At 36.2% G+C, this 27,971-nt stretch overlaps 1 protein-coding gene across 12 annotated transcripts in view; it reads right to left on the bottom strand.

Annotated features, from left to right (window-relative positions):
- The window catches only part of FUT8 (fucosyltransferase 8), a 310,019-nt gene that overhangs the window by 259,261 nt on the left and 22,787 nt on the right, over nt 1-27,971 (bottom strand). For all 12 annotated transcript variants that reach the window (XM_049612642.1, XM_049612647.1, XM_049612640.1 and 9 more), the window contains exon 2: nt 1,468-1,565. The gene's annotated coding sequence lies outside the window, so the exon portion shown is untranslated. The remainder of the gene's footprint in view (nt 1-1,467; nt 1,566-27,971) is intronic.

Below are 27,971 nucleotides of genomic sequence, written 5' to 3' on the forward strand. Positions count from 1 at the left end.
ACAATGAGATATCACCTTACACCAGTCAGAATGGCTAGTATCAAAGGAAACACACACACACACACACACACACACACAAGAAATAACAAGTGTTCACAAGAACATACAGAAAAGGAAACCCTTGTATACTACTGGTAGGATTGTAAATTGGTGGAGTCATTATGGAAAACAATATGGAGGTTTCTCAAAAAATTAAAAATAGAAATACCATTCAACACAGCAATTCCACTTCTGGGTATTTATCTACAGAAAATAAACATACTAATTCAAAAACATGTATGTACCCATATGTTTATTGCAGCATTATTTACAATAGCCAAGATATGGAAGCAACATAAAACTCCACTGACAGATGAATGGATAAAGAAGATGTGATATATATACACATATTACTCAGTCATAAAAAAAAAATACTGAAATCTTGCCATTCATGACAACATGGATGGAGAGTACTGAGCTAAGTGAAATAAGTCAGATGGAAAAAGACAAATACCATATGATTTCACTTATACATAGAATCCAAAAACAAAACACACAAACAAAAGAAACAGACTCATAAAAACTACCAGAGAACTGGTAGTTGCCAGAGAGGTGGCAGGAAAGGCAAAAGAGATGAAGGGGATTAAGAGGTACAAACTTCCAGTTATAAAATAATTAAGTCACAGGATGGAAAGTATAGCATAGGGAATGCAGTCAATATAATGTGATAAATTTGACTGATATAATCACCAAAAACTGGAAACTCCCCCAAAAGTCCATCAACTGGTAAATGGATAAACTAAATGATATATCACCATATAGCAGAACATAGCTCAGCAATAAAAAAAGAACAAATTACTAGTATACACAACATGAATGAATCCAAATGCATTACGTTAAGTGAAAGAAACTAGATTTCAAAAGCTACATACTAAATAATTCTAGTTAAATGACATACACGAAAAGGTAGACTATAGGGACAAAAAACAAATCAGTGGTTGCTAGGAGTTGCGGTAAAGGGAGAGGCTGACTACAAAGAGACAACATAAGTGAATTTAAAAGATTATGGTGACGAATATACATTTGTCAAAATTCCAAGATTAAACACTAAAAACAAATAATAACTTTAATGTAGGACTAAAATCTGGACAAGAATCCAACCTTTAAAAGTCAGCTATCAAAAATGTCAAAAAATTCTAAGATGAGTTGTTTATTTCAGCACCAAATATACCACACAACAATGCAAGTACAATGTACCATATTTAGCCATAAACAGGGAGTAAAACATTTTTATTTTATGTATTACAGATTACACATGGTACTCAGAAAATGTTTATTAACTAATACACAATTCAACAGAGGTTAGACTGACCTGGTCTTTCTACTTCACTGCTATACACATACATGGCTTCAAACACATAATTATCCATTTCTCAACATATTAATTTACAATTAGAACAGGGAAGTGCTGTCCACAAATATACTAACCTGAATTCGTTCAGTTAATCAATAAAGGCAATAGAACACTTTATCTTGAATGAAAATACCATCAGGGTCATGGGTACTCCCTTAGCAAAAGCAGCAACCTGGAACAACAAAAACAAATAAACAAATGAAATTGAGCCCTACTCAAAGTTCAGTTAGAATACCCTCAGTTATTATACCATTTAAAAAATTCCTTTTTCTCCCTTATAACATGTTATAACATGTGAAACTTTTGCAAGCAGTGTTTTTCTGCAAGCAGTGTTTTTCAAATCCCAATAAAGAACGGGTTTCTACTTTGCAAATTACAGTCAAACACAGTAACAGTGTCTTAATTTGCTCCATAGTTTATCTTAAAATAAGTCAGCACCTATAAAACTTACTGTGTGAACACAAAACCCTTTAATTTTGTCTACTTTTTAACATGTAGGACAATCAGAATTATCTCTCTTTTCAGACTAATGCTCAAAATCTTCTACAACCCTCACACCCCAATTAGCTCTACAACCTAATTTCTGACTATCTTCTACAGAAAATTCCATTCAAGCCAATTTAATTTGCTTGCTTTCCACAGAAAAATTTTGTCATTCTCTGCAACACACCATTCCTTCTTTTTAGAAGAGGGACTTTTTCTCCCTTATCCTCTTGGTGAATCAATGCATATCCATCAATTTTCTCAAAATCCAGCCCCTCCATTTCTCCCTGAGAGCTGATAAAATCACTCTGTACTCCATTAATCCTTGCCAGAATATGTTGCTGCCTTATACATGCGCCATCTCATGTGATCTTCTGATACGGGGCCCTATCTCTTATTTCTTTTGCCTCCCAATTATATACTACCATGTTTGACACATAGAAAGTAATCATATGATTGACAAGTGAATGGTCTTAATAAAGATTCACACATCAAATGTTTACTAAGTACATATGTACAAGTCATTAAGTACAAAAAGCCAAGAATAAGATAGCAACACAATACATTCTTCGGAAATATGTCTTTCTGCCAGGTACTTTACTATTTATACATGAGATTTAGGACTGACATTATTATGAATTGTGAGAAGCAGTCTTTCTCCAATGATACCAAAGCCTACTGAAACCAATTTTTTGTGATTAGAGATAATATTGAACCAACTTCAACTCCTACTATTTTCATTTTAAATTCCAAAAGTCAAAAACCTATTCTGAGGCAGACCAGCTTATTAAGAACATTCAGTAAATTAAACTAAAAATAATAAGCACATTTGTATAGTGCTTTACTATTTACATTATCTCAACTGCTAGATCTGGTTGAAAAAGACAAACTACTGCTAAGTTAACTACTCCAAGGGCCCATAAACAAACAATTCCTAAATGGCCATTAACTAGAAAAATCAGCTAAGGGCTCATCATCATTTCTTCCTAAACTTCACCCAAAAGGCTTTACCAACCTCCCACAATAATCCAGTAGTTTAGGATTTGTGCTTCTAGCCATTATGGTGTAACTGGTACCAGATTTACGCTCAGACAGTAAGCAACTACAAAACTAGAGAAAACATATGATGAAACAGTTTACAGACACTGGACAATAGTATAGCTATGCATTCCCTGAGTGAAGGAAACAAGCTAGATAAGCCCTATAAACACCTTGACTTTTTGCCAAGAGACATGTCTAGATACCACTGTAGGCAGGGAGCTTCAAAGCATAACACAGCAATCTCCTTAACTTGAAAAGACAAAGATCTAAGTTCAGTAAGTTATAGGTGGCAGGAATTACTGGAATAATATACCACAGAGGAGACATTATGCAAAAAAAAAGCCCCATCTATGTAGGGGTCCACTTGAGTCTGACTTAATACTCATCTACACACAGAGTAAAATCCATGAGGCCAGGCAAAAAGCAACAGCTGGGGAACTAAAAAAAATGAACAAGCAGAGCTGAGGACATTGGAGGTTCCATCCAACCAGAGTAGAGAGAGACCTTGTATACTCAGGGCAATAAGGAGAGACCTCAGCATGGCTAAATCAGTCCTAGAATAAAGACTAGGGGCCCCGCAGTCGGTAAGTATCCCACTCTTTTCCAGCTCATGATCTCAGGTCATGATCTCAGGTTTCATGGGGTCGAGCCCCGTGTTGGGCTCTGCACAACAGTGTGGAGCAAGCTTGGGATTCTCTCTCTCTCTGACCCTCACCACCCCCACTCTCAAAATAAAGTAAAAATAAACATTAAAAAAAAAAAAAGACAACTCTCTAATGAACCCAAAAGAGCTTAAAAACAAATCTTGAAGGAACAACCCAACCCTCAATTTAACATCTGTAACCAGATGATTAGCCAAATAGAAAACCTCATTATTTACAAGGCATCAGGTAAAGTATTCAGAAAGGTTCTGCCTCAGTAGTGGGGCAATTAGATTAAGTGATCCCACTCAACAAAGATTAAAAGCAATACCTTAAAGGATCAAACACCTTCCAAGTAATTTCAATATATTCCAGAAAAAGTTTGAAGACTATTTACAGGAATACAAAAATATCCAGCACCCAACAAGGTAAAATTTGCAATGTCTCCTTTTACATGCCTGACAAGCATCAACTGATTTCCAAGCAAGTTTTTGAAAAATAAGAAAAAGGAAATAGAGCCATAATGAGTAAAAATATCAATCAAAACCAGCCTAGATATGACACAGTTGATAAGATTAGGAAACTAGGACATTAAAAGTTGTTATAAATGTATTCCATATGTTCTAGAAACCAGAAAAAAAGTTGACTACATTTTAAGTAAAGACAAAAAAAAAAATAAGACCCAAATCAAACATCTAAAAATGACAACCAGAATGTTAGAGATGCTCTACCTGACACTCAGCGAATAATGAGATTTTCTTCTCTGATGGATCCAGACTCTATTCCTGGTGTTGTATGTGAGCTGTAAGTATTGTATTGTGCCCTCAATTCCTTTTGAGTGGTTCTTCCTAGCCTTAAGTAGTTCCCTCAAAGGCATGCACTGATTAGTACTCAACTGAATTCTTGAAAGGAACCTCTAGAGATCTGCCCAATTCTCTTGCAGCTCTCTCTTCTCAGACATTCTGCCCTGTGAACTCTAGGTGCCTTGGCTCCCCACAGCTTCCCAGCTCCATCTCTTCAACTCAGTAAGATTTCTTGGCTCCTCTGGGTTCTACTGACCTGCTCCATGCCTAGAAACTCTCTCCACGCTAGAGCAATCTTAAGTCTCACCTAGTTTGTTTCCTGTCTCTCAGGGATCAAAGTCTTTTGTTGCCTGATGGCAAATGTCTTAAAAACTGTTGTTTCATATTTTTTATCCAGTTAGTTGTTTCAGGCGGAAGGATACCAATTCCTGCTGGTCCATCTTGGCTGGAAGCACTATATTAACCATTTTAAAGGGGAACTAGGAGCTAAATTAACTTTGTGATAGCACTGAACACTGAAATTTTCCAAAATTAGATGTATCCAATTGACACCACTCATACATTAATAAGTTATCCGAAAGCATGTAAAATAAATGCATAATATGTGGTAACAAAAACATTAGTAACCATGAAGGTGAAATACCGGCTGTTTGCAAAGAATAAACAGCACCCAGTAAGAAAAACAATGAGGGGTGCCTGGGTGGCTCAGTCGGCTGAGCGTCCAGCTTCAGCTCAGGTCATGATCTCACGGTTTGTGAGTTTGAGCCCCGCGTCAGACTCTGTGCTGACAGCTCGGAGCCTGGAGCCTGTTTCGGATTCTGTGTCTCTCTCTCTCTGCTCCTCCCCTGCTCATGCTCTGTCTCTGTCTCTCAAAATAAATAAATATTAAAAAAAAAATTAAAAAAAAAAAAGAAAAACAGTGAAAAGCTATTTGTTGGATATGTCTTTAATAGCCAATGCAACTAATCTAGAGAGTAAGGTCTTCTACCTGAAAATGAAGGAAGATTACCTCTCATATGCTGCTGAAGTTGCATGCGGTCAAGATTTAAAAAAAAAAAAAAAAAAAAGGTAATTCCCAAGGAGCTTACAGAGAGGCTTTTAATATGAGCAAGAAAGAGATGCAACCCACACACCCAATCTGCCTGGGGCTGGCTCTTAACTTTTTTGTATTTTACTATGAGATCCTTAATAATCCAAGCTTGCCTCCACACTGGCTACAATGGCTTTTGATGAGGCCACTTCAGAACTCGATATACTGAATGAAGCCTCATCCAAAGACAGTGCCCTCACCATGAAGTTGCTTAGAGACAACCTAACATTATGGACATCAGACACTGCAGGAGAAGAATGTGGTGCTGCAGAAGGAGCAGAAAACTAAATGCATAAGGGGATTATCCTTCTTCACCTCAAGAAACCTTATTCCATTTGAATTTCCTATAGTAAAGAATCCCATTCACATGTATGGAATCAAATGCTTATAGTCTTCACACTGCAGCTTTGGGAAAACTCCATCCCTTGATTTGTGTTTGCCTCGGCCTTTCTGGTGTGCAGTTACTGCTGTAGAAAAGTATTGACAGGGGCGCCTGGGTGGCTCAGTCAGTTAAGCATCCGACTTCAGCTCAGGTCACGATCTCGAGGTCCGCGAGTTCGAGCCCCGCGTCGGGCTCTGGGCTGATGGCTCAGAGCCTGGAGCTTGCTTCCGATTCTGTGTCTCCCTCTCTCTCTGCCCCTCCCCCGTTCATGCTGTGTCTCTCTCTGTCTCAAAAATAAATAAATGTTAAAAAAAAAATTTTTTTAAAAAGAAAAGTATTGATAGCTTCAATTCATATAAACATAAGTAACTTCCAAACACTTACATACAAGACTAAAAATGTATCTGGTATTCAAGTAATCTGAACCAGTTCTGCAAGTAACTGTGTTTTGTATTACTGTGAAGATATGAAAATGTAGTTAATTATAATTTAAAGAGTCTTCTATATAACTTAATTTCCATTAAGTTATATTCCCTCTCTTACTCTTTTCGAGAGTTTCACCCTTTGAGTAAGCAACTTTTCTGCGTTCTTAATGTACTCCTTTTTGGTAGGAATCCAGAAGTATGAGATTAAATGAAAAAGCATTTGACATTTCTGGGCTGGCTGTCACAAACTGAAATGCCTCCTGTATCCTGTATATGATTGAGGTCTTATATGTCTATGACAACAGGAGTTTCCTTATTCACTCTCCATTTGCTATTTATGTTGACAACCTCCCTTCCCGATGAAATTGACTTACACCTCCTACCTTTATAGTTCTGGTATTCACTTCAGTATGTAACATAAGTAGCATGTTGCCACTAAGATGCAAGCATTGCTTTTGGCAAGTTAAAGTGCGTGTCACTTCTTAATACACTAGAAAGGGGAAATAAAGTACACAAGTCCACACCTAAAACTCTGGTACTTTTCCATGCAGATTTGTCCACATGTGAGAGGGTATCCAGTTTGTCTAGTGATTGTTATTTAGAGAATTGGACCACTATTGTGTGGTCATTGACTGTGGTCCCAAAATAGCCTTGTGAAAACGTTATGCCTAACTTAACAGCACAGTAACATACAATAAAATAACTTTTTTTAAAACAGGGGAGCCTGGGTGGCTCAGTCACTTAAGCATCCAACTCTTGACTTCAGCTCAGGTCATGATCTCATGGTTCGTGAGTTTGAACCCCGCATCAGGCTCTGCTCTGAAGGCATGGAGCCTGCTTGGGACTGTCTCTTTCTCTCTCTCTCTGACCCTCCCTGGCTCATGCGCTCTCTCGCTCTCTCTCTCTTTTTCAAAAAATAAACTAAAATAAATGTTTTAACAACAAAAAAAGAGATTCCTTTATAGTTATTATCCTTTCAACTAGTCTGAAATCAGAAGGCAAAATACTAAAATTTCCATCAGTTGTAATAACATCCTTCCTTTTAAATTCCCATGGTAGTTTGAATTTCCAAATATTTTTCAATATGCCTTATATTGAATTTGGCTGTTTCCCCACCCCAATCTCCACAAGATGGTGTACACCATGAAAGCCAAGACCATGTGTAGTCACTTTCATATCCTTTGGTTTCTAACGCAGTGCCTTGACACACTGTGTTATACATTGACATTAGTATTTAACATTTTCTGCTCACCAATATCCCTTCTACCCAACTCAAGGATATTGCAAGGATCAAACAATAATATTTGTCAGAGTGCTTTGCAAAATAAAAATGTTTTACAGATGTCAGATGAATTTTATTTCATTATCTATGATTATTCCAAATCTTAGCTGGCAAGTAGCAGAATGCTCCAGGGAATGAAAAGGAAGTGACCCTCATGATTAGCATGAGTTTGATGGTGGCTCTGCAACCTCCTTTATTCTGTCCCCTTTACTACAGATTGGAAAGTCCACTTAGTCATGATATAAGTCATCACCCAACACCATCCCAGCCCCTACATCATCTGGCATTTTTATGGTTTCCAGCCCCAGATCCAGTTCTAGCTCCCAATCTACAGTTCATAATGATTGGCCTTTTTGCTACAATCTTCTACCAGGCCCTTCCCTTACTGGGAACAAACCCAGTACAGAAAAAACCAACAAGGCAGAGGCTTATGACCTAACATTATCTCTGAGATGTTGAATAAAAAATCACTTATGGCTCTATGCCTTTTTTAAATATTTTTTAATGTTTAGTTATTATTTTGAGAGAGAGAGAGAAAGAATGAGCAGGGGAGGGCAAGAGAGAGAGAGGGAAACACAGAATCTAAAGCAGGCTCCAGGCTCTGAGCTGTCAGCACAGAGCCCGATGCAGGGCTCAAACTCATCCACCAAGAGATCATGACCTGAGCCGAAGTCGGATGCCCAACCAACTGAGCCACCCAAGCACCCCATCTGTGCCTTTTAAAAAAATACAAGTATAAATATGTAACAATGCCTTAGCTGCACTTTAAGTAGGATATGAGGAACCCAGGATCTTGTGACTTTCAAGATTATCGTAACTCTCAAGAACACATTCTGGCATTGAGGTAAGAATCCTAAAACAGAAATGAGTCTTCAAATGTCGTCCCAGCTCTAAATATCAATTTACTACATGATTCTAGATCTAACATATCACTGCCCTAGATTTCTAGTTATTTTTATACAAATGAAAGAACTAGAATAAACTGTAAATGTCTCTTGCAACTCTAAAATTCTGGGAGTAAAAGCCCTATACCTTCTAGGAACCATCAAAATTCTTATTTAAATACCCATTAATCTTTATACCTTGCTACTAGACATGACTTCTTCCCCAACAATTCTAAATAATTCATTTAGACAAGATATGATTCAAGTAACCAGTTCTAAAAGCAATTGTTTTCTTTAATCTTTCGCTAAAAAATTTCTTTCCCGTCCAAAAATTTCTTTTTGTTTCATTATTCTAAATCAGAGATGTTTTCCTCTAACTTTACCATCAAATACACAGTGATTATACCTCCCTAATTTTCTGGAAACTGAAAACTACAGCTTATATTCACGAAGTTCAGCAATAAATTCACATAAAATTTACTTTCCAAAACCAATCCGGGATACCTTCAATTCTACTACATTAAAAACAAATTTTTTTCATTTTAAAAGTTTTATATTACAGCTAAGTTGCAGCATACAAAGTGTTTCCATATACCACACACCCAGATTCCCCTATTGTTAACATTTTATATTACTACGGAACACTTGTCACAATTAATGAAAAAATGTTATTATTACTAATGAAACTCCACACTTTATCCAGATAAATATAGTAAATATCAAAAAGTTTTCAAAGCAAACTTTTTTAAAGATTTTGCTATTTTAAAATCTTTATTTTATTTATTTTTTTAAATGTTTATTTATTAATTTTGAGAGAGAGAATGCACACACACAAGCAGGGGAGGGGAAGACAGAAGGAGAGAAAGCATCTCAAATAGATTCTGTGCTGTCAGTGCAGAGCCCGACACAGGGCTCAATCCCAGGAACTGCAAGTTCATGACCAGAGCTGAAATCAAGAGTTGGACACTGAACCGACTGAACCACCCAGGTGCCCCTCGAAGCAAATTATTAAAAAGAGCAATGAAAATGTAATTCAACATAATGAATGCCACACAGTAAACAGAATACACATGGTAAACAAAATAAAATAAATATTTGTCAGGAGCTAAAATCTAGCATATCGTTGTCAATAATAAATGCAAAGAGCTTAACTCCTCCACTAAAAGAAAAAAGATTATTTTAGATTGGCTCATGAAGTAAAACTCAATTGTATACTTACATTACAAGCAACACCTAAAACAAAGTAATGAAGAAACATTAAAAGGAAATATATGAGCAAAAGTAAAATGGGCAAATACAATCAAAATGAAAGCAGCGGTTATGATCGTAATAACTGACAAAAAACACCTAGCCCCAAAAGACACCTAAGCAAGACAAAGTACAACTTTTTTTATTCTAAAAGACAAATAAATTGGGGAGCCTGGGTGGCTCAGTCGGTTAAGTGTCTGACTTCGGCTCAGTTCATGATATCGCAGTTCGTGGGTTCCAGCCCCGTGTCAGGCTCTGTGCTGACAGCTCAGAGCCTAGAGCCTGCTTTGGATTCTGTGTCTCCCTCTCTTTCTGCCCCTCCCCCACTCACAGTCTGTCTCTCTCTCTCTCAAAAATAAAACATTAAAATAAATAAATAAATAAATTTTAAGAGACAAATTAACAATGAGGAAGATAAATCAATTATGAATACTTTTGCACCAAAGAGCCCCATCACAAGCTTTATAAAAAAAAAAAAAAGTCTACAGTAGCTGTATGAAAAAATTAATACAAACAGAATAATAGTAGGTGAAGCCACAGAAGACCAAAGCAATGTAATCAGTAAGGTAAATTACTATACCATATTGAACTTACTATATTGTTTTCTCTATCACAGCACAAAGCTCAATCTCTTTTCAAGTGGATATGGACTATTCACAAAAACTGATCATATATAAGGTCATACAGAAAATCTCAGTAAGTTCAACAATAATAGAAATAACACAAATTATGTTCTCTGATCACAGCGCAATAAAACTACATATGAAAAATAACAATAAAAAGCCCTTACTCCTGCAGGTTAAAAAATGTTATTTTAAACATCTTTTGAAGGAAATAGAAAACAACAAAACTGTAAGTATATGAAAAAATAAGATAAATTTCAAATGGATCAGAGATGGAAATATAAAAATTAAAACCATGAAAGTCCTGCAAGAAAACATGGATGATTTCAAGTATAACCTGGGAATGAGGAAAGTCAGTCTAGCAGTGATTCAAAATCCAAAGGTAAAAGATAGCATTTTTAATTAATAAAGTCAACAATAAAAACCCTTTTTCAAAGTATACATGGCCAAAAGACCCTCAAAACTATAAGTAAAGGCAGAAAACAAACTGTGAGAAAAATGTGGCTGCTAAGCATTACTGCATACTTGACTTGCAGCCAGTCCAAACTCAGATGTGCTGTTGAGTATGAAATACACACAAGATTTTGAAGACTTGGTACAAAAAAGAATTCAACTATCTCATTAATAATTTTTATACTGACTACATGCCAATGATAATACTCATTTTGAGTGTTGAAATGACAGGATTTTAAATATAAGTGGTAATATTTGGATATTTATAATTAATTATTGTAATTAAAATTATATTTTTATTTTTTATTGTGAAATTTAAATTTTCTAGTAGCCACATGTGGCTCACATTACATTTCTATCAGATAGCACTAATTTATATTGTGATCCAATAATCCCCCAACTCTGCAGCCATTCTAAAGATACACTTTCACAAATACAATATAACATATGGAGAAGGTTATTCCAACGAGACATCATTTGCAATGGAAAAGATTAGAAATACACCAACAAGGTCTGGATGCATAAACTACAATATACTAGCACAGTGAATATTATATAGCTGTAAAAAAGAATGAAGAGGACCTCTATGCATATATGCTCTCCAGTATATATACTGTTATGTAAATACAAGTAATGTACAGAACAAATACAAAGTATGCCAGCTTTTAAGAAAAAAAATATAGATTATATATATATATATTTTAAAACAAAATACTGGAAATACCAAAATTAATAAAAAGTTACTTGTAAAAGGCAAGGAAGAGAATGGGACCAAAAGGAGGAGATATGGGTAGAAGAATGTTTATCTAAGCTTATATTATTAATTAGTTTTGATTTTTGAACTAAATACATGTTTTACATAGTTAAGAATAAAATTAAATCAAAAGGCAGGGGGTAGGGAGCATGGTACCTGGGTGGCTCAGTTGGTTAAGCGTCCACTCTTGATTTCAGTGCAGGTCATGATCTCACAGTTCGTGGGATCAAGTCCCGTGTTGGGCTCCATGCTGACAGCCTGCTTGGGGTCCTCTCTCCCTGCCTCTCCCTTGCTCATGCTCTCTCTCTCTCTCTCTCTCTCAAAATAAATATAAATAAACTTAAAAAAATTAAATCAAAAGGAAAAACAAAAGCCCCAAACAAATGATCTTAAATACATACGGAGTTGGTAAAATAACTACACACAAAAAAGAATTATTTAAAATGACTCTGAAAGACAGCACTCTAGCTACAGATATATAGCTAATATAGGTATATTAGCAGAATATATTCTAAAGAGAAGAACTACTAAAGAAATCTTGAAATTCAGTTTTATGATTTTATGATAATTATAATTCTGGTGTGATTTGTGAACAATTTTTCTGCAACATGTACAATAAACCAAATAGATAAATATGTTATTAGGAACTAAGATATTTAGTATGGTGGGGAAAACATAGACTCTATTGTTAAGTTTGAATTGATGTATGAATTTAATTTTTTAAAAATATATCTATTTCGGGGAGCCTGGGTGACTCAATCAGTTAAGCATCCAACTTCAGCTCAGGTCACGATCTCACAGTTCATGAGTTCGAGCCCCACATCGGGTTCTGTGCTGACAGCTCAGAGCCTGGAGCCTGCTTCAGATTCTGTGTCTCCCTCTCTCTCTGCCCCTCCCCCACTCATGCGCTCGCTCTCTCTCTCTCTCTCTCTCTCTCTCAAAAATAAACATTAAAAAAAATTTTTAATATATCTATTTCTTAGTTTTGTCCAGTAAGACATCTTAGAAGCAATGACATGACCCTGAAAAATTAACCTCTAGCACCCAAATCATGGTATCTAAATTTTAAATACATACATACATACATACATGAATCTATCTATCTACCTACCTTGTTCTCATATCTGAAGCGGGGAATATATAAAGTAAGCCTGAGACATCATTTTATGTCTAACATAAAGAGTTCAAAGTCCAACAAGGGCCCAACAACAGAATACACATACACACACACACACACACACACACACACACACACACACACACACACAGAGTAAGCTCGGGGCACCTGGGTGGCTCAGTCAGTTAAGTGTCCGACTTCAGCTCAGGTCATGATCTCACGGTTCATGAGTTTGAGCCCCGCGTTGGGCTCTGTGCTGACAGCTCAGAGCCTGGAGCCTGCTTTAGATTCTGTGTCTCCCTCTCTCTCTGCCCCTTCCCTGCTCACACTCTCTCTGTCTCTCAAAAAGAAACAAATGTTAAAAAAAAAAAAAAAAAAGTAAGCTTGAAGGGGCTCCCACTGGCCAAATCTGAATATCAAATCAAAAGCTATAAATAATTATAAAACATTAAATAAATAAAAATCAATGAGACTATGCATCAAAACCAAATGGAAATGGAGGGAAGTTCCACGTTCAATAGACTAGAATAAGCTTGTCCAGACCAATCCTCCTGCAGATTACAATTATAAAACTTGAAAAAATACGAATGACAATAACATCTGAAGGCATAGGAACACGAACAGAAGCAGATTCTGGAGGGCAGTGTATTGTTGGGGAAAAAATGGCATTCTTGCCCAAAACATGGCAGCAGTAAATACATTGTACACATCCTGAGGGCAGGCCACAGTCAGTGGCCACACAAAGAAAATAAAATTTCCATGGGGCGCCTGGGTGGCTCAGTCGGTTAAGCGTCCGACTTCGGCTCAGGTCACGATCTCGCGGTCCGTGAGTTCGAGCCCCGCGTCGGGCTCTGGGCTGATGGCTCAGAGCCTGGAGCCTGCTTCCGATTTTGTGTTTCCCTCTCTCTCTGCCCCTTCCCCGTTCATGCTGTGTCTCTCTCTGTCTCAAAAATAAATAAACGTTAAAAAAAAAAATTAAAAAAAAATAAAATAAAATAAAATTCCCAAAGAGACTCACAATTTTTTTTTTTATGTTTATTCACTTTTGAGAGACAAAGAGAGACAGAATGTGAGCAGGGGAGGGGCAGAGAGAGAGGGAGACACAGAAACTGAAACAGGCTCCAGGCTCTCAGCTGTCAGCACAGAGCCCAACGCGGGACCCAAACTCACAGTGAGATCACGACCTGAGCTCGAAGTTGGACGCTCAACCGACTGAGCCACCCAGGCACCCCGAGACTCCCAATTTTTAATTGCAGTGTTATCTTTTAGAATACCAGATGAAGCTTCCAAAGCAACTGCCAACACTGGAAAGTGAAAGGGAAATTCCAGAAAAGTCAGAAAGTTAAGTCATAAAACCTACGTATAACTCTGCCCAAATCTTTGGAGGACCAACTGACTGACCAATGAGCTGCATATATGCAGGACAGATACCAGCCAATGATTGAAAAAAAAAAAAAAAAAAAAAACTGACAATTCAACTGCCTCCTAAGATACAGTTTGCAGTATGAGTACAACCAAATTAACTGCCTGCTAACACAAAGACATCAGCCCTTTTATGGAGGAATGTAACGGAATCTATAACATTCATAACAAGATGAAAACTCAAAATTAATTTGACAAAGGTCAAAAAAATGAGACCAAACAACAAACCAAAAAATAAAATACCAACCTTGTAGAATCGGATGTTGGTACCAATCAACAAAGATTTTATTTTTTTTTTTTATTTTTTTTAATGTTTTCTTTATTGTTGAGAAACAGAGCACAATCAGGGGAGGGACAGAGAGAGAGACAGAGGATCTGAAGCAGGCTCTGCACTGATAGCAGCAAGCCCAATGTGGGGCTCAAACTCGTGAACCACGAGATCATGACCTGAGCCGAAGTAGGATGCTCAACTGACTGAACCATCCAGGCGCCCCAATAAACAAAGATTTTAAAAGAACTATTATAAATATGTCCAATGAAGAAAGAAAAATATGCTCACAAAGAAACAGAAACCATAAAAAAAAAAAATTCTGTAAAAGAGTATCTACAACAAGGAGAACATACTGGAGATGATATAGCAAAGAGTCAGTGAACCTAAAGTTAGATCAATAGTAACTTAACTTTCCCAGAACTTACTTGTCGTATAACCGAAAGTATGTACCCTTTGACCAACATCTCATTTCTGCCACCCCCTAGCCCCTGATAACCACCATTCCACTCTGTTTCTAGTTCAGCTTTTTCAGATTCCACATATGCAATTCAAGTACCTATAATGTCTGATATGCAGTATTTGTCTTTCTCTGACTTATTTCACTTAGCATATAATGCTCTCAATGTCCATCCATGTGTCACAAATGATAGGATTTCCTTCTTTCTCATGGTTGAATAACATTCTAAAGGGTGTGTGTGTGTGTGTGTGTGGACACATTACACACACACACACACACACACACACACACACAGTATATACATACCACATCCCTTTTATCCATTCATATGATAACAGGTTGTTTCCATATCTTGACTACTGTAAATAATGCTGCAATGAACATGAGAGTGCAGGTATCTCTTCAAAATCCTGTTTTCACTTCCTCTGGATATATACCCAGAAGTAGAATTGCTGCATCATATGGTAGCTCTATTTTTAAATTTATACAGTTTTCCATGATGGGTGTACTAATTTACATTCCCACCAACAGTTCACAAAGGTTCCTTTTTCTTTTTTCCTTTTTTTTTTTTTTTATTTATTTTGAGAGAGAGAGCACACAAGCCAGGAAGGGAAAAAAAGAGAGAGGAAGAGAGAGAATCCCAAGCAGGCTCTGCATCGTCAGCACAGAGCCCATGCAGGGCTAGATCTCACAAACTGTGAGATCATGACCTGAGCCAAAATAAGAGCCAGACGCTTAGCAGACTGAGCCACCCAGGCGCCCCAGGTTCCTTTTCTCCATAGCCCTACTAATACCTGTTGTATCTTGTCTTTTTGATAATAGCCATTCTAATAGATAGGAGTTATATCTCATTGTGATTTTGATTTGCATTTCCCTAGCAATTATAATGTCAAGCATCTTTTCATATAACTAGGCCATTTGTATGTCTTCTATGAAAAAATGTCTATTAAGTTCTTTTGCCCATTTTGTAACTATATTAAAAAATGCCTTTTGCTACAGAGTAGTTTAAGTTCTTTATGTATTTTGGATATTAAACCCTTATCAGATATATGACTTGGAAATACTTTTTCCCATTCCATGGTTGAGGTTAGTTCCTTCTTCTACTCTCCATTTGCTAACAGTTTTTATCATGAAAAGATGTTATATTTTGTCAAATACTTTTTACACATCTGAGATAATATGTTCTTTATCTTCTATTCTATTAACTTAATGTATCACATTTATTGATTTGTATATCTTGAATCATCTTTGCATCCCAGGGATAAATCCCACTTGATCATAGTGTATGATCCTTTTAATATACTGCTGAATTTGGTTTGGCGATATTTTATTAAGGATTTTTACATCTATGTTCATCAGGAACACTGGCCTGTAGTTTTCTTTACTTGTAGTGTCTTTGTCTGGCTTTGGTATCAAGGCAATGCTAGCCTCACAAAAGGAGTTTAGGAGTGTTTCCTCCTCATTTTTTTGTAAGAGTTTGAGAAAGATTGATATCAATTCTTCTTTAAACATTTGGTAGAATTCACCAGAAAAGCCATCTGGGACTGGAATTTTATTTGTTGAGAGGTTTTTGATTACTAATTAAGTCTCCTTACTAGTAATTGGTCTGTTCAGATTTTCTATTTTCATGATTCAGTCTTGGTAAATTGTATGTTTAGGAGAATTTATCCATTTCTCTAAATTGACCAATTTGTTGGTCTATCATTGTTCGTAACAATCTTATGATCCTTTGCATTTCCATGGTATCAGTTATAACATCTCCTTTCATTTCTGATTTTGAGTCCTGTCTCTTTTTTTCTTGTTGAGTCTAGCTAAGGGTTTATCTATTTTATCTTTTAAAAAAATAGTTCTTAGTTTCATTGATCTTTTCTATTTTCTTTCTAGACTCTATTTCATTTATTTCCACTCTGATGTTTAGTATTTCTTTTTTTCTACTAATTTTGGGTTTAGTTTACCCTTCTTTTTCTAGTTCACTGAGGTATAAAGTTAGGTTGTTTATATGAGTTTGTTCTTTTTTTTAAGTTTATTTATTTTGAGAGAGCTAGAGCGTGCGCACAAGCAGGGGAGGGGCAGAGAGAGGAAGAAAGAGAATCCCAAGCAGGCTCCTCGCACTGTCAGTGCAGATCCTAATTCAGGGCTCAAACCCACGAACCATGAGATCATGACCTAAGCTGAAATCAATTGTTGGAGGCTCAACCACCTGAGCCACCCAGGTACCCCCTTTCTTTTTTCTTAATGAGGGTGTTTACATTACTATGAACTTCCCTCTTTAAAACTGTTTTTGCTGTATCTCTTAAGTTTTCATATGTTATTTTTCCATTTTCTTTTGTTTCAAGGTAGCTTTTTATGTGACTTGTTTAGTAGTTATGTTGTTTCATCTCCACATATCTGAACTTTCTAGTTTTCTTTCTGTAATGGAGTTCTAGTTTCACACCATTGTGGGTATGAGAAGATGCTTCATATAGTAGAGCTATTTTGTATGACACAGTAATAGTAGACAAGTGACATTACATATTTGTCAAAGTCCATAAAATATACAACACAAAGAATGAACTCTAATGTAAACTATGGACTTTAGTTAATAATAATGCATTGATATTGGTTCGTCAATTATAACAACTGTGTCACTCTAATATAAGATACAAATAACGGGAGCAGTGGGTATAATGTGAGAACTATGTACTTTGTGATAAATTTTTCTGCAAACCTAAAAGATCTCTAAAAAAAATTAAATATTTGTTTAAAAGATGCCATAAGCAAAATCAAAAGACAAGTGAAAAATTGAGAGAAACTCTAAACAACATATCTTACAGACAAAAATCTATTATCCCTAGTATAGACAGAATTCTTAAAAGCTGAGAGAAAATGAAACCAAAAACTTGATAGAAAAACTGGCAATAGATAATTCACAAATAATAAAATACATAAAAACTGCCCTTAAACATATGAAAAATGTTCAACCTCACTTGTTATGTTGACCTACCACTTTTTAACCTATCCTCCCAAATTTTAAAATATTCTGCTGCCAAAACTACAGGAAAACAGACACTCTCATAAATTGCAGTAATAGTATAAATAGGTACAATGCTAATGGAGGAGAATTTAGCAATATCTAACAAAACTCACAGAGCATTTACCTTCTGGCTTAGCAATTTCACTTCTAGAAATTTACCCTAAAAAAACCCCAACAGTACACAAACATATATGCACAAGGTTATTCACTGCAGCATTGCTTTTAATTGCAAATTAATGGAAAAACCCTAAATGCAAAATATCCTAAATTGGAGCAGGGTTGAATAAACATCCATATAATCAAGTACTATGCAACCATAGAAAGATGATGAAGATAGCGACTTCCTGAATATATTAAGAGAAAAAATAAAAGGGCCCAAATATTTATTGTATGCAAATATTTTAGTAAGAAAGAGAATTAAGAAAATATCCATGGATCAGAATAAAATAAAATAAAGATTTAAACAAGAAAATTATAAGACCAGGGGCACCTGGGTGGCTTAGTCAGTTAAGGCCTCCGACTCTGGCTCAGGTCATAATCTCACAGTTTGTGAGTTTGAGCCCCACATTGGGTTCCATCGTGCTGATGGTGCAGAGCCTGTTTGGGATTCTCTCACTCTCTCACTCTCTCTCTGCCCCTTCAGTGTAATCTCTTGCTCTGTCTCTAAAAAAAGAAAAAGAAAGGAAGGGAGGGAGGGAGGGAGGGAGGGAGGGAGGGAGGGAGGGAAGGAAGGGAAGGAGGGAAGGAAGGAGGAAGGGAAGAAGAAAGAAAGAAGGAAAGAAAATTATAAGACTGGTTACTAACAAAGGATGTGTATCAGTTTCTTGTAGCTGCTGTAACAATTTATCACATACCTAGTAGCTTAAAACAACAGAAGTTCATTCTCTCACAGTTCTGAAGGCCAGAAATCCAAAATCAGTTTCACTGAGCCAAAATGAAGGTATCAATAGGTCCTCACTCCCTTAGGAGGCTCTAGGAAGGAATCTATTCCTTGTCTCTTCCAGCCTCTGGTGGCTGTCAACACTTCTTGGCTGTGGCTGTTATCGCTCCAATCTCTGCCTCTATGATCATATTGCCTTCTCCTCCTCTATGTCAAGTCTCTCTCTGCTTGCCTCTTACAAGAATATATGTGACTGCATCATGTAGGGCCTATCCAGGGTAATGTCTCCATCTCAAGAGCCTTAACTCAACTTAATCACATCTACAGAGGCCCTGTTTTCATGTAAGATAACATTCACAAGTTCCAGAGATTAGTTTATGCAAGTCTCATGCATGTCTTTTGGGAGGTCATTGTTCAGAGGGTGTATGAAAATGGAGTGAAGAGATGGGGGAATGACACTTCTGAGTATACTTTTTTATATAGTTCTGACTCCTGCTAATGAACTCCTATAGTTCTCAACCATATGAATGTTTCACATATCCAAAAAAGTAAAACAAGGATAAATAAAATCAACAAGGATGGAAAAGGGCTAGCCCTAAAAGTGGTACATAAACAGAAGGAACCAGACCTAAAAGTATTTCAAATAATTAACATATCACCACTGAAAGAGAAGTAGGGCCATTGGGAAGAGGTAACTGAAGTAACTTTTGAGCATGGTATTTTGTCTATAATCTCAAGCTGAAAACAAAAATAGCATTAAGTTTGTTTTTACCACTGGAATGGGTTATCAGTTTTTAGACTATCCTTTAGGCATTCTAGGATTGATTAAGTAAGCAAATGTATTGTAAATAATCAGAGCCAGGTGTCTCACTGTCAGCAAAGAGAATTAGAAATACTGAAAAAGTAAGTTTAGAATGAATCCTGGGGTATTGGATTGAAATTGGGCCTACCAACTTCAACTCAGTTATAAATATACATACACAGAAATATAAATGGATATGAATGTGTCAGCATGTAAATTTTCCTAACTCCATCTAGAGGGCCTAGAAGCAGTAACACCCCAGTAATAATGAGGACAATAACCAGCACCCAGACCTTTTATCTAAATACTATTTTCCACTAAGAGGAATCAAAACTTCTTGAAAAAATTGTTGATTCTACCTCAGAGGCTGGGATAGTATAAGATAGACCCAGAATATCTTGTGGCAGACACGAAAAAAACACTCAAAGAATAATGGAAATATGTCAAGAACACAGGAGTTGGCCTGAAGAGACCAGATCGAGGACAATCCGAGAATCAAAATAAATGACAGTAATTTGATAGCACTAAGTAAAAATAAGAATCTACGTGTATGTACATGTTAAAATGTCAACTAGTTAAAGGAGAAATCAGCATTTGGCAACCACCATATTAATAACATTGATTCAATGAAAACTCAAAGGGATGCCAAAGTAGTTAAGAAAAGTCTGATGAGAAACAAAATATTTACATACTCTCAAGTATTTCCTCATAATATACTTTCTAACTGCAAAGGAAAAAAATAGTACCATTACAGTGAAAAAAATAAATAAATAAAAATTGGCAGGTGGTCAAAGTTAACATCACTAGTAATGGGACAAATCAACATCATGTGTCTCCAGATACAACACCCTAAGAAGGACACAACACCTCTAACTGGGTAGCCCTGCAAAAAATGCATAACCTGATTCTGCTAAGATGAAATATTAAACAAACCCAAATTGGGAGACATTCTACAAAATAAGTGGGCTACACTCTTCAAAAAAGTCAGTGTCATAAAAGAAAGACACATTTCCAAATTAAAGAAAATGAAAGAAAGTGAGAGCTAAAAGCAACTCATCATCCTGAATTTGATCCTAGACTAGAGAAAATGTTTTTTTTCTTTTGCTATATTATTTGGTCAATTAGTGAAACTTATATTTGTAGGCTAAATAAATATTCAATAAATATAGATATAATAAATGAGTAAGACTTACAATGAGCAATGTCCTTTGGTTACTTCAGGAAACTGTCCTGAATTTCATAAAATACACACTGAGTTTTCAGAAGATGATGTCTGCAACTTTCAAATAGCTCAGAAAAAAATATGTACACAATAAAAAGAAAGTTATAAGGAAAAATTTGTAAAATATTAACATTTTGGGGAACAAGATGAAAGATACAGAAGAATTCTTTATACTATTCTTGTACCACTCATTTTTTCAAGTCTGAAATCACTTTAAAAATACAAAACTTAAAAACTTTAAAGGTCACTAGCATAATAATTTTGAGATTGGAAAATAGACACAAGGAACTAACCCAGGACCAGCTAAGTGGTGGAAAAGATTCTGCAAGACTCTAAGGTCTAAAATTGTATAGTACAGAAGGGTAGGGACTGGCAACATGTCTGTCTATGTCTGCCTTGGGTCCTACTCATTCCCAGTTCCACCCAGTGCCTACCACACCGGGCATACTCAATAAACATCTGTTAAATAGATGAACCCATATGTAAATAACAATCAGCAATGATAATCTCCATGAGAAAATGAACAGAACTGTTTAGAAATAAATCCTGAAGATAAAAATTAAGTTTCTAAACATTTTAGCAGCAAAATAATTTCCCCTGAAACCTTTAAAAAAAAAAAAAAAGTCAATGCAGGAAAAAAATTAAAGTAATGCTGTTGTAGTTTTAATGTGGATCTGATGAAGATTTGGAGCCCCTCAACTTCTCTCTACCCAGCATCAAGATTCCAATACTAATTTCTCAAGATTCAAGAGCTCTAAGAAGGTAATTTAAAGATGAAAAGATATTCTTATTTTGAAGCTCTTATACCAGACTCCACTGATACAAACTTTTCCTTGCTTTTACTAAACCTTGATCCAAAGGCAAAACCACTCAACTCCAAGGCAAAATTATTCCTTTTCACTGTTTCAAGCCTTTGGCACTGCTAACTAATCGATACTCAAGACTGGTTCTTCTCAAGAACCTTCTACTACCTGGATTCCATTAAAATGCACAGTAGCTTAAAGCTATGTTTATCTCAAAACAAGAAGTTGAATAGGAAGACCCAGATTTTTAAAAATTATCAGTAAATAATAATCCTCCCTAATAACTAAAAGATATATCTACAAACTGGCCTACCGCATATAAAGTATGGTACACAAATCCACAAGGCCGAAACTATTTTCGTAATAACACTGAGATGGTATCTCCCTTTTCACAGTTAACATTTGCATGCATAGTGCATGCCAAGGTAAATAAAACTGCTGGTGCCTTAGAATGCATCAAGGCACTGGCACCAAACTATATTATCAGTCACTGTATGCTTCAATGATACACAATGAGGGAGTGGGGGGTAAAGGGGAGCTACTTTAAGAATTTTTATTTTTTAAATTCTCACCTTTTGAGTATACATCTTTTTATAATCTGTATTGAAATCAAAGCATGCACAGCACTTTCTGTGCATACTAAAGGACAATAATTATCTTGAGGAAAACCACTTGTAGGACCATTGAGCTACAAGCTGAAAGAGCCACTTGCCATGGAATACTGTTTTTACTTGAAAGAACTATGGTTGTTCAGTATTAGGTATCAGAAATGTCAGCAGACATTTTCTTGGAAATTAACAAAGTAAGCCTTTTTTCTTTTTTTCCTTTTATTTTTTTTGTGAACACACCACTTAGAAGACATACTTTCCCTGTCCACAGTATCCCCTGCCAGGGCAGCTTCCTGACAAGGTCACTTTTTGGTCCAAAACCCCTCATACAGCTCCAAGTCAAAGTCATCCCACAGCTCTGGCTCCTCCTCCTTTTTCTCTCTGAGCTGGGCCTCACCATTTCCAGAAGCATGCCCACCTCTCCTCTGCAGACAGGGCATCCAGGTCCGTGGCATCTCAAGCATTCGTCATGGCTGCTAATAGGGGATGTAGATGGTGGAGCCGTCCTGCTTGACCAGGAGCACCTGGTAGAGGCGTGCATAGGCTCGTCAGTGCACATGTGTGAGCAAGGCCCCGTCGTGGTCAGCTTGCCAGGAGGACGCGTGCAGGCAGCAACCCACAGGAGGCAGTCCCCTAGCATGTGCTGTTGCAACAGGCTGGGACGTTCAGCGAGGGCAGCCCAAGCAGACCAAGACACCTGGGGTCCACCTGGTTTCTGAGTGCAGCAGACACTTGTCTTTCCTGCACACAGTGGGGTGCACACAAGCAGGCTGCCCATGTTGGCCATTCCTCCGGAAGGCCCCTGTGGCATGTGAAGGCTCACGGTCAGCCACTGGCCTATTGTGCAATGTGCCTCCCTCAATGAGCTCCAGAGCAACCTAGAGTACCAGCATCCCCACAGGCCAGTAGGGAGCAGAAATGACCACACCCTGAACACTGTCACTGCCAACCCAGTGCCCCATCCTCCTGAGGCAACCAGTAAGCCTATCATTTAAAGTGACAGTTTCCAGGTGTGCCTGGGTGGCTCAGTCGGTTAAGCGTCCATCTCTTGATTGCGGCTCAGGTCATGATCTCACAGTTTGTGAGACAGGGCTCTACGCTGACAGCAAGGAGCCTGCTTGGGATTCTCTCTCTGTCCCTCTCTCTGCCCCTTCCCTGCTTGCGCATGTGTGCGCTCTCTCTCAAAAATAAATAAAAAAAAAAAAAAAAAAAAAAAAAAAAAAATTGATAAAATAAAGTGACAGTTTCCAATGATAAAATTCAAACTTTCAAATTGAGAAAACGTGTGTTCATCATCATGTGCTTAACCCCTTCCCTTTCTAATGAGATCAGTGGTGCTAACAAGTGACTTTTTTATATTGTATAATGTAACATGTCATGTAAACATATGGAAGATCTGCATAAGTCAGTGAACCAATATTTTCCAAATGACCCAAGCTTAATGTTACAAAATTATTCATGATTAAAGATCCACTCAATGTACACAATATAGCCATGGATCTTAACATAATAAAGTAAAAACTAAAAAGGTTCACTGATACAGTTTCAGATTTCACAATCTAGAAAACTACCATTTGTCAAATTTTGATTGAGTATCAAAATAGGATATCCACAGCCATCTAAAAAGCTAAAATTACTTCTCCCTCTCCCAAATATATATGTATGAGGCCATATTTTCTTCATATTCTTCAACTGAAACAACACATCACAATACATCGAATGCAAAAGCAGATATAAACTCCAAACACCTTCTATTAAGCCAGACATTGAAGAGATTTACAAAAATATAAAACAATGCCACTCTTCTCATTAACTTTTTGTTTGTGAAATTATTTATTTTAAAAAATGTTATTTACATAAACATGTAATGTGTTTAACACTGCTATTTTTAAATGAATTAATAATTATGTTAATTTCTTGGCTTTAATTTCTAAAGCAGTCAATATCAATATAATCTAAAAAATTAAGTTTCTTGCAATCCCCCTCAATAATTTTTAAGAATGTAAAATGGGTCTTAAGAACAAAAGTTTGAGAAACACTACTATAAAACAGAATGATCTGTCAGAAAACCCTCTGCTACAGAAGAAAAAATTATCATTATTACAGCATAGCTCCATTCAATTCAATTCAAGTAAAACAAATGTTCTTAAAATACAACCAACTAAACACTGCTTTTTATCTTAAAACATTATTTTCCCTCAGTAAATAACCAAACTTACTTTTTTCAAATATAACAGAAGGAAATTTTAGAAGTTCTAAATATTTTCTCATTGTGAATTTCTCTATTCCCAATGTATCATTAATGTTGAAAATACCCAATGATTTTGGATGGAATGGAATACATTTGAAAGCTCAAAGAAGAAAATAAAATTGTCAGCTCTCCCTACTTATACTGACATTCAATGCATAAAGTATTACTAATTAGCACTGCTGAGAATAGGAATAATTCTAAAATTCAAAACCATTTACTTAGCAGCTGTTATGATCATCCTTTCAGATCCTCATAAAGCTATGACTGAACAAAGTTTACCAGATTTTCAACATAAGAAACAGCTATGTAAATAAGATACATTTTGGTCTTTAAAGATTTCACACTACTTAATTTTGACTGATATTATTATTATTGCCTACCAATAAAATACTAAAAGAAAATTTAAAGTACTATCTCAACTGAGATAAAAAAAAAAAAAGACAAATTATGAGATTGTTTACATCCTTAGTTATAGAGTTTGGAAGAGATTTCATACCAGCAGATATTAATGTGTAGAAGAGGTGACTGTTTTGGCCAAACTGAGACAGGACCTACAGAAGATTTGAGGAGCCATATATAGCATTCAGGTTATTTGATAGTAATCAAAGGCAGCAATTTTTCTTTTAGCATTTACTATGTACCAGGCATTGTTCTAAGTCCATTTTTCTTACATGAGTTAACTCATTTACTTCTCACAACCCTCTAAGTTCATCTCTCCTTTATAGAAGAAACTGAAACGTGACTTGCCCAGTGACACAGAAAGCTAAGTGGAAGTCAGGCTTTCTGTCTCCAAAACCTGGACCTTAAATGACTAGCATATCACACTGCCTCTCTAGTGACATGCGCTAAGATGAAAACTATGCTTTCAGTGACTACCCAGGTTATCAATGACAATGCAGTTTTCAACTTTTACCAAAACACTCTCATTGTCTCTGACACCGTGGATGACTCTTTTTCAAACACTATTGCCTTGACACTTGATTTTTTGTTGTTCTTCTCTGAATATATATTGGTTCTCCTTTGTTGATCTTAACAAATACTTGTTGGACACTTACTAAAACCCAAGCATTATTCAAAACAGTAAAGATATTGCAAGAAACAAGAGTCAAGAATCCCTGCTCTTCTTCTGACCTTTAAAAAAAAAATAGGAGTTGAACTAAAGACTGCAAAAACTTTTTTTTGCAGTTCAAGCCCCGTGTCGGACTCTGTGCTGATAGCTCAGAACCTGGAGTCTGCTTCAGATTCTGTGTCTCCCTTTCTCTCTCTGCCCCTTCCCCACTTGCTCTCTGTGTGTCTCTCTCTCAAAAATAAACACTTAAAAAAATTTTTTTTAAAGTTGACATCTGCTTAATTTCAATGGTGGATATGGTTGCATATATGATTTACTGTACTATTTAATATGTCTGAAATGTTTCTTAGTTTAAAAAAAATCTCATTAGAGATTACTGGAGGAAAGGAAAAGGGAAAAGGAATAGGGAAGAAAAAAGAAGAAAGAGAAGGAAAAGAGAGATGTGAGGAGAAGAGGTAAGGAGAAAGCAGTGAGAAGAAGGGACATCAAGGGAGAGTAAAAGCCAGGGAAGAATAAATAACCTCCTAGCTATACCTTCCACCAAGCTGGCCAGACATTTTAAGTATATGATACTCAACAACAAATTTTCTCTAGGCATCTGATATTTACTATGGCCTAGCCAGACAGCATTGCTTACATGAAGTATTTATTAACTGAAACAGACTTTCTCAAAAACCATTTTCAGTGTTCAAGACCAGGAACATTATTTTTGTTTAATTGTGCTTAGTTTGTTAACCTGAAGCTGGACTATAAACATATTAAAGTAGTTAAACTCTCATACTTCTACCACCAAGTTCATGTAAGAACAATTATCAAACTCATTTACATTCTAAGGTTTCTATTTCACTTTCATTGAAATAGCTTTGAAGGTCAGTATTGGCCACTGATAAACTACAATCTGAATTTCAGGAGCATATATGCATTTCAAAAGTTTACTATTTCATAAAAGGAAATAAAAATGAGCCAATTATCTCCATAAAATAAGACTTCCTATTAAAGCAAATATTACTATACAAAATAATAATTTGAAGAATAAACAGCACATTATTTTATTCATTGTTTTTACTTTCTACTTGAGCTTTCCTTAATAGATAAGTAATTAATAAATGGTTTTTATGAGCATTATTAAAATGTGAAAAATTAGGGGAGCCAGGGTGGCTCAGTCAGCTAAGGGTCCAACTTCAGTTCAGGTCATGATCTCACAACTTGTGCGTTCAAGCCCCATGTCAGGCTCTGTTGGGCTCTGCACTGAAAACTCGGGAGCCTGAAGCCTGCTTCTGATTCTGTGTTTCCCTCTCTCTCTGTGTTTCCCTCTCTCTCTGCCCCTCCCGCGCTCATGCTCTGTCTCTCTCTCTCTCTCTCTCTCTCAAAAGTAAACATTAAAATTTTTTTTAATTTTATAAAATAAAATGTAAAAATTAAAATAAGCCATCTTATATTTAACATAGCCAAAGAGATATCGACATATATTATCACACCTATTTACTATTACACCTTTTAAAACATAATTCTTTGCTATAGCTCAGTGAAATGCTCACCTTTATGCATGTCAAGTTACAAACTTCAAGGTAGTAAAGATTTAATGGTATGCTATTTTGAGTGTTTAATGTGTATCAAATGCCTTGACTAAATAAGCACTTTACACAGGGTACTGCTAAATCATTTCAAATCTCACCACCATCCTGCAATCACCATCTCCATTTTACGGCTGAGGAAACAGATTCAGTTAGTAAATGGTAGGGCTAGAATTTGAATTCAGATCTGACACCAAAACCATAGTTTTTTCCACTCCACCAAGTTACACAGATTAAAATTTATAGTCATCAATCATTCATTAACAAAATTTCAGTAGTACTATCAGTCTCAATTACACAAAAACATAAATTATCTGCAGTACACTATTTAACACCCAAATTATCTGCAGTACTGTTTAACCCCAAACTCAGATATATAATCCTTGATGATTACAAGCTAGTGAACATACCAAATATTTCATGCTTGACACCTGACAAGCAATGAGGTTCTCATATATTAAAAACAGGCAGTCTACCATGAATGAACGGGATATTCGAATGCCTATTCAGAACTTAGAATGCACTTTCCTTTTATATGAAAACAATGTTAAAAATGGTCATTCTATTCCCAGGCTATTTAATATTAAATTGCAATCTAACAACTGTATGTAGCTACCATTTATAAATACAGGAAAATATACATGTGTGTGTCTTTGTGTATGTGGGAGGGGGGAATTTATTAATATTCTGAGCTCTAAATTGTGATCTTAGGAATTCAGTTGCCTCCCAGTTTGTCAGTGAGAGCAGAGATGTCCCTGACACCCACGACAACATGGCAGCTTTGCAGAGAGGCAGGGATTCAGCGGCAGAATCGGCGTTAAAGAAAAAATTAATTAATAGTGCCTGCTGGAAAATCTGAACATATAAGAGACAGCGTTCCTCTAGGTAGAGATCACCTACTTTCCAAGCAATTTCTATTCTATAGAGCACTTAAAGTATTTGTAAGTCAAAGACAAACTGTATTACAAGTTAATTGGGTG

Source organism: Panthera uncia (assembly GCF_023721935.1).
Source record: "Panthera uncia isolate 11264 chromosome B3 unlocalized genomic scaffold, Puncia_PCG_1.0 HiC_scaffold_1, whole genome shotgun sequence".
Taxonomy (NCBI): Eukaryota; Metazoa; Chordata; class Mammalia; order Carnivora; family Felidae; genus Panthera; species Panthera uncia.